This window comes from Scyliorhinus canicula, chromosome 17 (assembly GCF_902713615.1).
Source record: "Scyliorhinus canicula chromosome 17, sScyCan1.1, whole genome shotgun sequence".
Lineage (NCBI taxonomy): Eukaryota > Metazoa > Chordata > Chondrichthyes > Carcharhiniformes > Scyliorhinidae > Scyliorhinus > Scyliorhinus canicula.
Window position 1 is genome coordinate 109,305,108 of NC_052162.1, and position 14,081 is coordinate 109,319,188.

Genomic DNA, 14,081 nt, shown 5'->3' on the forward strand with positions numbered 1-14,081 from the left:
TTCAGGATCAGTGCCAGTGAAGAGTATGACGAAGGCCCTGCTTCATGTGGTAGCGTGGCCGAGCAGTCTAAGGCGCTGGATTTAGGCTCCAGTCCTGCGGGGATGTGGGTTCGAATCCCATTGCTGCCAGTAGAGTTTTAGTTTTCACCACAGATGAGGTTGAATACAGAGAGTCTGACTGGAAACGAAGAAAAAGGGGTGACAATGCAAACGTGATCTGTTCTTGCGAATTGGAGTGTGTCCGATTAGAGGCTCTTCCACAGACCTGGCACTGAATCAAAACGCTGAGTGACAGACGAAACCACTCATTTCAAATCAACGACTGGATAGTTAATCGACAACTCGGCAGAACAGTCAAACTGACCTGAAATTTAAGCTCTCGTTCTCGCTTCCCAGATGCTGCATTTTCTCTTTTCTGATTCCCAGTGTCAGCAGGATAAATGTATTAATGCAAACGTAGATGTTCGGAATGCAGAATTAAGATAGTCGGTTTGCGATTTTCAAACGGAATTCACGTAAGCTTCTCATTATTCCTCAGTCAAACCATGTATCTAAACAATTAACCTTGTTTACCCACAAAACCTCAAGGTTTTGTTTTAATTTCAGACTTTCTCCATCAGCGTTAAGTTTCTCCGATAAAGTGACATGTTTCCTTGAAGCACTAGAGACATAATCAGTCAAGAACAGCTTCGATTGCCGTGAGTTGGAACATTCTATTGACAGTGGGGTGAAATAGTCGCACAAGCTGAAATTCACAACACCCTCCCAGCAAACACTGCGGCTCCTGTAAAACGGATGAAACAGCACACGCCAGATATTTATGAGTGAAAGAAACTGCCGTCCATCACATTCTGAATTATTTCAGGTCGTGTTACTGTGCCCTAACCAGTGCGCAGTTAATGCCATGCCCACTTTACACGGAGTCTCATCAGAATTGAAATTAATAAATATTTCTAGGAAAACATCTGAAGTAGTTTGCCCTCAGCTGTTCAACATCGACAGTCAAAAGGTTTTCAAATGTAAGCACAATTAATTTGATTATTGACAATAATGATAATTAAGTATAGCACAAATACAACAGGTTAGGTGTTAGATAAATGTTAATCGCGCATCCAACACACTTAAAGTCGTCCCAGCTTCAAACACACACACGCGATAGACGTCGTTGCAACCCGTTGTGTTTCAGGCTGGAGATGACTTGTTGGTTGCACAGTTCTGAATCGCTGACGGAGCAGGCTCGCAATTGCCAAGGGCTTTTCATAAAATGTGTTCCTTCATTCCCTGTCTTTTCCCTGAAACTCCTGTTAAGAGTCGACAATCCACCTATTTTCTATGGAAAACACCTGAAGTAATTTGTCCTTAGCTGTTCAATATCGACAGTCACAAATTCCGGTGGCGGCAATTCGGAGCTAAGCCGCACGTTCCGCAGCTCCCGCTTTTTTTGGACTTTCGCGCTCTTTATTAGCCCGCAACGGCGCCGATCGACTTTTCCCCGTGGGGAAAAACAGCCAGTGTGCGCAGCGGCCGGTGGATGGACTGGACTCGCAGTGGAGCGGTCCAGAAGTCGGTATTACCACAGAGAAAGGCGAGAGGCAGAAAATGCAAGATCGCGGCAGGCGGGGAAGCAGCAGCGGCATGGCAGCAGTGGGCGCGGGAGCATCAGGAGCTGCTTCTGCACTCCTTAAAGGTCCTCAAAGCCTATATTGGCTGTGTTTGCTGATGGTTGTTTCCTGTTAGTTTTCGCTATTTTAGTTATTGTTATTTGGGTTCTTTCGGGGTTTCTTTTGGGCTCTTGGTTATTTATTGTGGTGCTTTTTTTGTTTTTTCTTCTGGTGGGTTGGGGAGTAGTTTGCAGTCCCGATGGGTCATGTGTCCGTCTTTTTCCCGCGTGTTGGGTCGAGGGAGCATGGGCTTTCCTCCCGCGCCGGAGGAATTGTGGGCGGACCGGCGCTGGGAGGGAGGGATTGGTGGCTGTGTTGCATGGGGTGGGGGGGGGTGTCGTGGTTATGGCGGGAGTAGCCGGGGTCAGCAGAAGTCAGCTGCCTCACGGAAGCATAATGTTGTGGGTAACGCAGCTAGGGGGGGCCTAGCTTTGGGGGGGTGGGGGGTTTGGCGGGGAGGAGGAGGGGGGGTGCCGGGTTGTTGCTGCAGGGACTGTGAGGTAACGGATGGTGAAGGGTGGTTGGGAGGGGGGTTTGCCACCGTGGGGAGCAGGCTTGGGGGGTTCCCTAGGCACGTGGTGGGTTGAGGAAGGGCTATGGCTGATCGGCCTAGAGGGAAGGGGATGGCGCCTCGGGTTCGGTTGGTCACATGGAACGTGAGGGGGCTGAATGGTCTGGTGAAGCGATCCCGGGTCTTGGCTCACTTGAGGGGGCTGGGAGCAGATGTGGCTATGCTCCAGGAGACGCACCTCAGGGTTACGGATCAGGTGAGGCTAAGAAAAAGTTGGGTGGGACAGGTGTTTCACTCGGGGCTTGATGCAAAGAACCGTGGGGTGCCAATTTTGGTGGGTAAGAGCCTGTCGTTCGTCAAGTCCAAAGTGGTGGCGGATAGTGCAGGTCGATGTGTGATGGTGACTGGGAGACTTCGGGGGAGCGGGTGGTCTTGATAATGTTTATGCCCCCAACTGGGATGATGTGGGCTTCATGCGGCGTATGCTGGGCCTGATCCCGGAAATGGAGACGGGGGATTGATTCTGGGTGGGGACTTTAACACGGTGCTGGATCCGGCTCTGGACTGCTCGAAGTCTAGGATGGGCAGGAGGCCGGCAGTGGCCTCGGTGCTGCGGGGGTTCATGGATCAGATGGGAGGAGTGGACCCTTGGAGGTGTTTGAAGCCGGTGGGGGGGGGGGGGGGGGGGGGGGGGGGGGGAGTTCTCCTTCTTCTCCCATGTTCATAAGGCGTACTCCCGGATTTACTTTTTCGTGCTTAGCAGGGCGCTGATCCTGAGAGTGGTGGGGGCGGAGTATTCGGCTATAGCCATTCCTGATCATGCTCCACATTTGGTGGACCTGGAGCTGGGGGAGGGGAAGTATCAGTGCCCACTGTGGAGGTTGGATGTGGGGCTTTTGGCAGAGGAGGAAGTGTGCGGGCGGATCCGTAGGGGTATAGAGGGGTATCTGGAAACCAATGACAACGGAGAGGTGCAGGTTGGGATGGTTAGGGAAGCGCTAAAGGCAGTAGTTAGAGGGGAGCTGATATCTATTCGGCCGCACAGGGAGAGGGCGGAGAGGGTCCAGAGGGAGAGGCTCTTGGAGGAGATGGTCAGTGTGGATAGGAGATATGCAGACACCCCGGAGGAGGGCTTCTGAGGAAGCGGCGCAGTCTCCAGGCGGAGTTTGACATTTTAACCACCCGTAAGGTGGAGGCGCAGTGGAGGAGGGGGCGGTGTATGAGTACGGGGAGAAGGCAAGTCGGATGTTGGCTCACCAGCTCCGGGAGCTGGAGGCAGCTAGAGAAATTGGGGGAGCCACGGATGCAGGTGGGAACTTAGTGCGGCGTGGAAAGGACATCAATGGAGTGTTCATATCCTTTTATGAGGGGCTGTACCGGGCGGTACCCCCCGGGGAAGCAGGCGGGATGGACCGCTTTTTGGATAAGCTGGAGTTCCCAAGAGTAGGGGACGAGCGGGTGGGGTTTTGGGGACCCCAACAGAGTTGGAGGAGCTGGTGGAGGCATTGGAAAGCATGCAGACAGGGAAAGCGCCAGGTCCTGACGGGTTCCCAGTGTAATTTTACAAGAAGTTTTCAGATTTGCTGGGCCCGCTGCTGGTGAGGATCCTGAATGAGGCCGGGGAGGGAGGGGGGAGGGGGGGGGGGGGGGGGGGGGGGGGCCTCTGCCCCCGACGATGTTTTGGGCAATTATCTTTTTGCTCCTGAAGCGGGACAAGGACCCCCTTCAGTGTCGGTCTTACAGGCCGATCTCACTCCTTGAAGTAGATGTCAAGTTGTTGGCAAAGGTGCTGTCCAGGAGGGTGGAGGATGTGGTCCCGATGGTGATTCCTGAAGACCAAACGGGGTTTGTAAAGGGGAGACAATTGAATGCCAACATGCGGAGGCTCCTGAATGTTATGATGATGGCACCGGTGGCTGGTGAGTCAGAAATAGTGGCATCCATGGATGCGGAGAAAGCTTTTGAAAGGGTGGAGTGGAGTTACCTGTGGGAGGTGTTGTGGAGGTTTGGGTTTGGTGAGGGGTTCATTAGCTGGGTGAGGTTGCTGTACAGCTCCCCGGTGGCGAGTGTGGTGATGAATGGGAGGAGGTCAGAGGACTTTTGGCTTTCCAGAGGGACGAGGCAGGGGTGCCCCTTGTCTCCCCTGCTCTTCGCGTTAGCAATTGAGCCCCCGGCCATGGTGCTGAGGGACTCGAAGAGTTGGAGGGGGATTGTGCGAGGGGTGGAGGGGGGAGGAGCACCGGTTGTCGCTGTATGCAGATGATCTGCTGCTGTATGTCGCGGATCCGGCTGAGGGGATGCCAGAGGTGCTGAGGATACTTGAGGAGTTTGGGGACTTTTCGGGATATAAGCTCAATGTGGGGAAAAGCGAGCTGTTTGTCCTGCACCCGGGGGGTCAGGAGAGGGACGTTTGGGAACTCCCGTTGAGGTGGTATCTTGGGGTCCACGTGGCTAGGACCTGGGGGGCTAGGCATAGGCTTAACCTTTCGTGGATGGGGGGGGCAGATGGAGGAGGAGTTCAGGAGGTGGGATGCGCTGCCGCTCTCGTTGGCGGGCAGGGTCCTGTCGGTTAAAATGACGGTGCTCCCGAGGTTTTTGTTTCGTTTCCAGTGCCTCCCCATATTGATTCCGAAGGCTTTTTTCAGAAGGGTGAATAAGTCGAATCTGGGGTTCGTGTGGGCGCGGAAGGCCCCGAGAGTAAGGAGGGCATTTTTGGAGCGAAGAAAGGAGTCAGGGGGCCTGGCGCTGCCCAACCTGTGTGGATATTATTGGACGGCGAACGTGGCGATGATTCGCAGGTGGTTGACGGTAGGGGAGGGTGACGCATGGAAGAGACTGGAGGTAGCGTCCTGTGCGGGTACGGGTCTGGAGGCTTTGGTGACGGCCCCACTTCCACTCCCCCCGGCAAAGTACTCCACGAGTCCGGTGGTGGTTACGTCCCACAAAATCAGGGGACTGTGGAGGCGGCATGGGGGGAAGTGAAGGCCTCAGTTTGGGCCACGATACGGGGCAATCACCATTTTGCGCCAGGGAGAACGAGTGGGGGATTTGGGAGTTGGCACAGGGCAGGCATCAGACAGTTTGGGGATCTCTTCTTGGATGGGAAGTTTGCGACTCTGGAGGAGCTGGTGGGGAAATGGAACCTCCCCCCGGGAAATCTTTTAGGTATATGCAGGTCAGGAACTTTGTTAAGAGGCAGGTGGAGGAGTTTCCATGGCTGCCGCCATAGGGGCTGCAGGACAGGGTGCTTTCGGGGACATGGGTCAGGGAAGGGAAGATCTCGGCTATCGACCAGCTGATGCAGGAGGAGGAGGAGGCCTGAGTAGATGAGCTCAAAGCGAAATGGGAGGAAGAGCTGGGGAAGAGATTGCGGATGGGACGTGGTTGGACGCTCTGGAGAGGGTGAATTCTTCCTCCTCTTGCGCACGGCTCAGTCTAATTCAGCTGAAGGTGCTGCACGGGGCTCACATGATGGGGGCAAGAATAAGCCGGTTTTTCGGAGGGGAAGACAGGTGTGGGAGGTGTTCGGGTGGCCCATATGTTTTGGGCATGTCCGGCTCTAGAGGGGTTTTGGAAGGGGGCGGCGATGCTTTTGTCAGAGGTGGTTGGGTTTAGGGTCAGGCCGGGCTGGGGGCTCGCAATCCTTGGGGTATCTTCGGAGCCAGGAGTGCAGGAGGCGAGAGAGGCCGGCATTATGGCCTTTGCATCTCGAGTAGCCCGGCGCAGGATTCTGTTACGGGGGGTGGGGGGGATACGCAGCCCCCGAGTTGGGAGACCTGGGTCAACGACATGGCTGGGTTCATCAAGTTGGAGAGGATGAAATTTGCACTGAGGGGGTCCGTTCAGGGGTTCTTTCAGTGGTGGCAGCCCTTTCTCGATTTCCTGGTGAAGGGGTAGAGAGTGGTCGGTCTCGGCAGCAATGGGGGGGGGGGGGGGGGGGGGTTGGTGATAGTTGGGGGGCTTGTTTTTGCGGCGGTGTGTTTGTTCTTTTATTTTCTTCTTTCGTGTATTGCTATTTGTTATTATTTATTTTTCGGGGGGAGAGTTCTTTTCTTGTTTTGGTGTGGAAACACACATTGTTTGTTTTAAATTGCGGGGAAAAAATTTGTTATTGTTATTAAAAATTGTGAATAAAAATTATTTTTAAAAAAATATCGACAGTCACCAGGTTTTGAAATGTAAACACAATTAATTTCATTATTGACAATAATGATAATTACGTATACCACAAATACAACAGGTTAGGAGTAAGAAAAATGATAATCGCGCCCCCCAACACACTTAAAGTCGTCCCAGTTTGCAACCGTCGTTGCAACCTGTTGTGGTTCAGGCTGGAGATGACTTGTTTGTTGCACAGTTCTGAATCGCTGACAGCTATCTGAATCACAGATGCTGTATTTTCTATTTTCATTTCAGATTTCCAATGGCCACAGTATAATTATTTCAATGCAATTGTAGAGCTTGTGTTTGCGGCCCAAAATTAAGATGATGGAATTGGGGATTTCTAACGGAAACACGTAGGCTTCTCATCTTTCTTCATTCCTCCATTGCAGACTTTCTTCATCAAATGAGATCACCTCTCATGTTTGTAAACCATAGAGCATTTCAGCTCAATTTAATCAGCTTCCATCACAGGACTACTTATCCTCCCAGGAAAAAGCATACTTAACTTTCATTGTAACGTTTCCATCGAAAATATATAATCTCACCAATGTGCCGACCTGAACAGCACACAGTTGTCCACACTTCTCATCAGAAGCCATATAATGCGCAGCAAGGGTTTAAAGACGGCAAAGTTGAACAACAACACATGACTGGAAAGAGTGCGACCGTGGAAAATTCACGCAGTTCATCTACCTGCAATCAGTATCTGGGAGGAACAGGAAAATGAGACCCTGGTCTCCAATTGTTGATATAAAATCGGTGGTGCTGTCTGTCATCAGCATTCCAGTGCCAGATCCGTGGATGAATCGCAATTCCGAGACACACAGCGCCTGAGACCGCTCGGCGCCCACAACGAGCGCCTTTGACCGCTGGGCCACTCTATCACATAAACAACCTTGCTAATAATGCCCTTCATTACTCATTCTTCCAACTGCTTCCATCGGGCAGGAGGTGCAGAAGTCTGTGAACACAGACGAACAGACTCAAAAACAGCTTCTTCTCCGCTTTTACCAGACTCCTAAATGACCCTCTTATGGACTGACCTCATTAACACTACACCCTATATGCTTCATCCAATGCCGGTGCTGATGCAGTTACATTGTCTACCTTGTGTTGCCCTATTATGTATTTTCTTTTAATCACTTTTCTTCCCATGTAGGTAATGATCTGTTGAGCTTCTCGCAGAAAAATACTTTTCACTGTACCTCGGTACATGTGACAATAAACAAATACAATCCAATTCACCATTTGGAGAGAGCAATCAATCTTGAGTACAGGACCCGCAATCATAAAAACAGTGAAAATGTCAAACACTGACCACCACAGATGTCACAGATCTTGATAAGCTTCACAGACAAGGTGTGGAGGACCAGGGTTCTATCACGCACCCGGGACACTGCCCGTTTTGTCTTTGCACATTCTCCAGTTGCCTGCATTGGTCTCACCCCCACGACCCAAAGATGGGGAGGGTAAGTGACTTTGCAACGAAAAATTTCCCCTAACTGGATTTTCTTTAATGCAACAACGGTCACAGCTAGAAAAGGAGGGTGAGATATGAACGGGAGGGAGCGTTTGTATCCTGAGTGTGAGCCACCCTGTTTTAGATTTGCGGAAACAATCTCTCAGCGTCCACTCAATAAAACCCATTCAGAATTGTGTAGGTTTCAATGAGATCACCTCTCGTTTTTCTAATCCACCGAGAATTTCAGCTCAATTTAATCAGCCACAGAACAACCCCCTCCTCCCAGAAAAATACATACTTAACCTTCATTGTAAGGTTTCCATTGCAAATATAACATCTCACCAATGTGCTGATCAGAACAGCACACAGTTGTCTAGATGTGGTCTCATCAGAAGCCTGAAAATGTGCAGCAGGAGGTTAAAGACGGCAAAGCTTAACAACGACGCAAGACTGGAAAGTGTGTGGAAAATTGTGGAAAATTGACGCAGTTCATATACCTGCAATCAGTATCTGGGAGAAACAGAAAAATGAGACACTGGTGTATTTTACTCTGTCATCTCCATCGCTTCTCAATACAGTGTGTCTTTCATTCCCTGTTTCAGCTGTCCAGTGAACCATGGGCGCATAATTCACGGAATCTGCATCTGGGAACTGGACGGCCAAATGGAGCTGGAAGCGAGGGAGTAAAAGAAGCCGAAAGAGAGAGCATGTCCCTTCCTGTTCATTCGCCTATTTTCCCTTTCTTTATTTTTCCTGATATCACTGTGGTCCATGGATGCATCTGGACATATATCTTCAAGTCGAGCAGAGGAAGAGAGTAATTCAAAAATTGGAAATGAGAAGACTGCTAAGATTTGAACAGCAGAACTCAACCTTTTTGCCGCCTGGCAGATCGGAGGGACTCGGTTCAATTGATTACCAATGACTTGGTCAAAGTTCGTATTCTGCCTGGTAGCAGGCGGTGATTGCATCCCAACCCAGTGGGGTGATTTCCAGAGATCCCAAGGAGCACAGTTGGAGATCTGGATAATCAGCGGAAAGGGCCTCTTCTCTTCTCTCTCCCTCTCTCTCCTGTAGAGCCGCTGTGTTTCCAAATCTGCAGAGATTCCAATGAATCTACAGTAATAAGCATTACCGATGGACACTGAAAACCTCGATGAAAAGCTAAATTTCAAGATAGACGTACGGCACACAAACAATTGCAAAAATCCTGCTAACTTTGTGCTTTACCTGTTTTTTACGCCTCTCATTCCCGTCTTTGTTTGTCTATCTCGTGTGTTTGTGCTGAGGTTGTGGCATGTTTCGGGGGGGGGGGGGTGTGGGGGGGGGGGGGGGGGGGGGGTGAAGAATGAGGTAATATTTCACATGTTGCATTTGTGCCATATTCAATTATAATTATAGTCATTAATAAACTTAATTGTGTTAACATTTAGAAATCTGTTGACTGTAGATATTGAACAGATAAGGACCACATACTCCGGGTGTTTTACTGAAAAATATTTCTTAATTTCAATCGTGATGAGATTCCCTGTGTGAGATTCCAGCTCACAGCAATTGGTGCTGTTCTTGACGGAAGCAGTCGCTTGTACTCCAAGGAAACAATTTAGCATGGCCAATCCAACTAACCCGCACATCTTTGGACTGTGGGAGGAAACCGGAGCACCCGGAGAAACCCACGCACACACGGGGAGGACGTGTAGACTCTGCACAGACAGTGACCCAGCCGGGAACCGAACCTGGGACCCTGGAGCTGTGAAGCATTTATGCTAACCACCATGCTACCGTGCTGCCCGATTCTGGGCCACGAACATAGGCTCTGTATTTGCATCAGGCAAATTATATTGTAGACACTGGAAATCAGAAATGAAAATAGAAAAACCAGGATCTGTGAAGAGGGAAGGAAAGTTATAATTTCGAGTCATTATCACTCTTCTACAGTTCTCTATCTGCAATCCACTTGCTGATATTTCATCAGTGATGCCGACTGCCATTCAGCATTCCAGTGCCAGATCTGTGGACGAGTCTTAAATACGACACATGCGACATTCCCCAAGAATGGTTCACATTCGCATTGTCTCTCCTCTTTCTTCCTTTTTCAGTCAGACACAGCGCACATCAATCAAAGTAATCTCCAAAACAAAGATTACTTCTGGCAGCAGTGGGACTCGAACTCAGAGACTAGAGCCTTAAACCGCTCGGCCACGCGACCACATAAGCAGCCTTGCTAATAATGCCCTTCATTGGCACTGATACTGAAATAGATCAGAAGCAAAGGCGTTGGGATGAGCCATGTCGACTCTGCTCCGTCAGCTAATCACGTTATCCTGAACTGAGAAACAAACAGAAATCATCTCCAGTCGGAAATACAATGGGTTGCAATGAAGGCTCGGCACCACTTCAACTGTCCTTCACCTCGCAGCTTTCTGCGCCTCCTGATCGAAATGACAACTGAACGTCCTGCTGATTCTTTATCAGAAAGGGCATTTCACACGATGTTCCTGAGATCTATGTGTTGTGCCATGAAATACACAATATTCAGTCGTAACGAAGTGCTACGAGAGGTTGCTCATGAAGCGCATCACCACTGGGAGTTCTCCCAGAGAGCCAGAGAAGACAGACCCAGAGTGGGACTCAGCTAAGAGTGACTTTGGGAATTTGAAGCTAGGTGGGAATTGAATTAAATTCAATCGGTAAGACTTTTCCGTTTTAAATTTAAAGAATTTAAATTAATCTAGAATTGTGCAGTGAATGTTAACAAGGGCTGCCCCACCCACTCACATAACTGGCTGGCAGTTAAGTGTCAGGTACCTTAATCTACTTTGATCTAAAAGCAGGTTGGGGAGAGCAGTCAACTCAGGCCAATTTAAAAGAGCAACTTGTAACTCACTCCCAGTAAGTTCTCCCAGTGAGCCAGAGAAGACACAGCCATAGTGAGACACAGCTAAGAGTGAGTTTGGGAATTTGAAGCTAGGTGGGGAGGAGGTGCTTTGTAGCTCTGGCAAGTGACTGATTGATGTGACCATCAATTCACTCGAGACACGATAGGAAGTAAATTGTGGCTTTAATAGACTTACAACTGAGCCTGCCTGCGACCAGAAAAACTGAGGGCAGACTCACAAGGTTGCAACACTTTATACATCCGGTAGTGGGAGGGGCCATGGGTGGAGCCATGGGCGGCGCCAAGGGTGGAGCCCTGTACGAGCTCCCCATCTCCACTTGTGGGCAGAGCCGCCCAACGGCTCACAGACGAGCCCACAAGGACACTATACAGTGTGAATTACACAATGTACATTCACCACACTGGTAAGTAGTTTTTCTGTTTTCTTTTTCTTTTCATTGGTATATTTATTTATTTTTCTTTTTTTTTCTGATTGTAGTTGTTGAAGTTAACCAAAGGTTTAAGACATGGCAGGAGATCCCAGACCGTGTCACGCTCCTCGTGGGCGATGTGGGAGCTCAGGAACACGTCCACTGAACCTGGCTCCTTCACGTGCAAGAAGTGTGTCCACTTGAGGCTACTGTTAGACCGCTTGACGTCTCTGGAGCTGCGGGTGGACTCACTTTGGAGCATCCACTATGCTGAGGATGTCGTGGATAGCACGTATAGCGAGTTGGTCACACTGCAGGTGAAGGTTACTGAGGGAGATAGAAAATGGGTGACCAAAAGACAGAGCAAGAGTAGGAAGGCAGTGCAGGTGTCCCCTGTGGTCATCTCCCTGAAAAACAGATATTCCGCTTTGGATACTGTTAGGGGAGATGGCTCCCCAGGGGAAGGCAGCAGCAGACAGGTTCATGGCACCGTGGCTGACTCTGCTGCGCAGAAGGGCAGGAAGAAGAATGGCAGGGCTATAGTGATAGGGTACTCAATCGTAAGGGGAATAGACAGGCGGTTCTGCGGACGCAATCGAGACTCCAGGTTGTGGTAGGTAAAAATGGGACGAGGCCCAACAAGCTGAATTCAGGGAGGTAGGAGTTAAACGAAAAAGTAGGACCTCAAAGGTAGTAATCTAAAGATTGCTACATGTGCGATGAGCGAGTCAGCGTTGGAATGTGAGGATCAATAGGATGAATGTGTGGCTCGAGAGATGGTGCAAAAGGGAGGGATTCAAATTCCTGGGGCATTGAACATAGAACATAGAACAGTACAGCACAGAACAGGCCCTTCGGCCCTCAATGTTGTGCCGAGCAATGATCACCCTACTTAAACCCACGTAACCCGTATACCTGCAAGCCAACAAGCCCCCCATCAACCCCACACCACGGGCAATCCAGCATGGCCAATCCACCCAACCCGCACATCTTTGGACTGTGGGAGGAAACCAGAGCACCCGGAGGAAACCCACGCACACACGGGGAGGACGTGCAGACTCCACACAGACAGTGACCCAGCCGGGAATCGAACCTGGGACCCTGGAGCTGTGAAGCACTGATGCCAACCACCATGCCACCGTGAGGCCCGCCATTGGAACCGGTTCTGGGGGAGGTGGGACGAGTACAAACCGGACGGTCCGCACCTGGGCAGGGCTGGAACCGATGTCCTATGGGGGTATTTGGTGGAGCTGTTGGGGAGGGTTTAAACTAATGTGGCGGGGGAAGGGAACCAATGGAGGAAGTCGGAAGGTTTTAAAACAGGGACAGAAACAAAAGGCAGTGAGGAGGAAAGTTTAAAGCAGAGGAGCCATTGTTAGAAATCAAAAAGGGCGACAGTACAAGGTGCAGTGACTGAGGGAAGCTCTGTGAATAGGCCCAGTAATACTAAGAGGAAGCAAACGGGAAGTAAAAACACAAATGGTAAGGGACATGGCAGGTTGTTACATGAAGATATGGGTTCAACAACAAGGAAAATTAGGAGAAAGGTTAAGTGGAAATATAACTTAGGAGAGGTTACTGATCGAGGTGTTAAGATTCAAACCAGAGGTATCAAAGCCAACATAAGTGTACTTTACCTGAATGCTCGTAGTATTCGGAATAAGGTAAATTAGTTTATGGCTCAAATCATCGTGAATTACTATGATTTAGTGGCCATTACTGAAACATGGTTAAAGGATGGTCACGACTGGGCATTAAATACTCAAGGGTATCAAACTATTCGGAAGGACAGAGTGGATGGTAAGGGAGGTGGTGTATCTCTGTTACTTAAGGATGACATCCGGGCAATAGTAAGGGATGACATCGGTGCTATGGAGGATAAGGTTGAATCAATTTGGGTGGAAATCAGGAATAGTAGGGCGAAAAAGTCATTGACAGGAGTAGTCTATAGGCCACCAAATAGTAACATTATGGTGTGGCAGGCAATAAACAAAGAAATAACTGATGCATGTAGAAATGGTACAGCGGTTATCATGGGGGGTTGTAACCAACATGTCGATTGGTTTAACCAGGTCAGTCAAGGCAGTCTTGAGGAGGAGTTTATAGAATGTACCTGCCATAGTTTCCTAGAACAGTATGTAATGGAATCTACAAATTAACAAGTGGTCCCAGATCTGGTCCTGTGTAATGAGACAGGATTGATTAATGATGTCATAGTCAGGGAACCTCTCGGAAGGAGTGATCACAATATGGTGGAATTTAAAATACAGATGGAGGACGAGAAGGTAAAATCAAACACTAGTGTTTTGTGCTTAAACAAAGGATATTACAATGGGATGAGAGAAGAGCTGGCTAAGGTAGACCGGGAGCAAAGACTTTATGGTGAAACAGTTGAGGAACAGTGGAGAACCTTCCAAGTGATTTTTCACAGTGCTCAGTAAAGGTTTATACCAACAAAAAGGAAGGACGGTAGAAAGAGGGGAAATTGACCCTGGATATCTAAGGAAACAAAAGAGAGTATCAAATTGAAGGAAAAAGCATACAAAATGGCAAAGATTAGTGGGAGACTAGAGGACTGGGAACTCTTTAGGGGGCAGCAGAAAGCTAATAAAATAGCTATAAAGAAGAGTAAGATAGATTATGAGAGTAAACTTGCTCAGAATATAAAAACAGATAGTAAAGGTTTCTACAAATATATAAAACAAAAAAGAGTGGCGAAGGTAAATATTGGTCCTTTAGAGAATGAGAAGGGAGATTTCATAATGGGAGATGAGGAAATGGCTGAGGAACTGAACAAGTTTTTTGGATCGGTCTTCACAGTGGAATACACAAATAACATGCCAGTGACTGATAGAAATGAGGCTATGACAGGTGAGGACCTTGAGATGTTTGTGATCACTAAGGAGGTAGTGATGGGCAAGCTAATGGGGCTAAAGGTAGACAAGTCTCATGGCCCTGATGGAATGCATCCCAG

General features: G+C 49.2%; 1 non-coding gene across 1 annotated transcript; it reads left to right on the plus strand.

The window, feature by feature from the left end:
- The first annotated feature begins 48 nt into the window (after window positions 1–48).
- Window positions 49–129, plus strand: trnal-uag. The gene has a single exon. It is a non-coding gene; the product is annotated as a tRNA-Leu (tRNA).
- The last annotated feature ends 13,952 nt before the right edge of the window (window positions 130–14,081 follow it).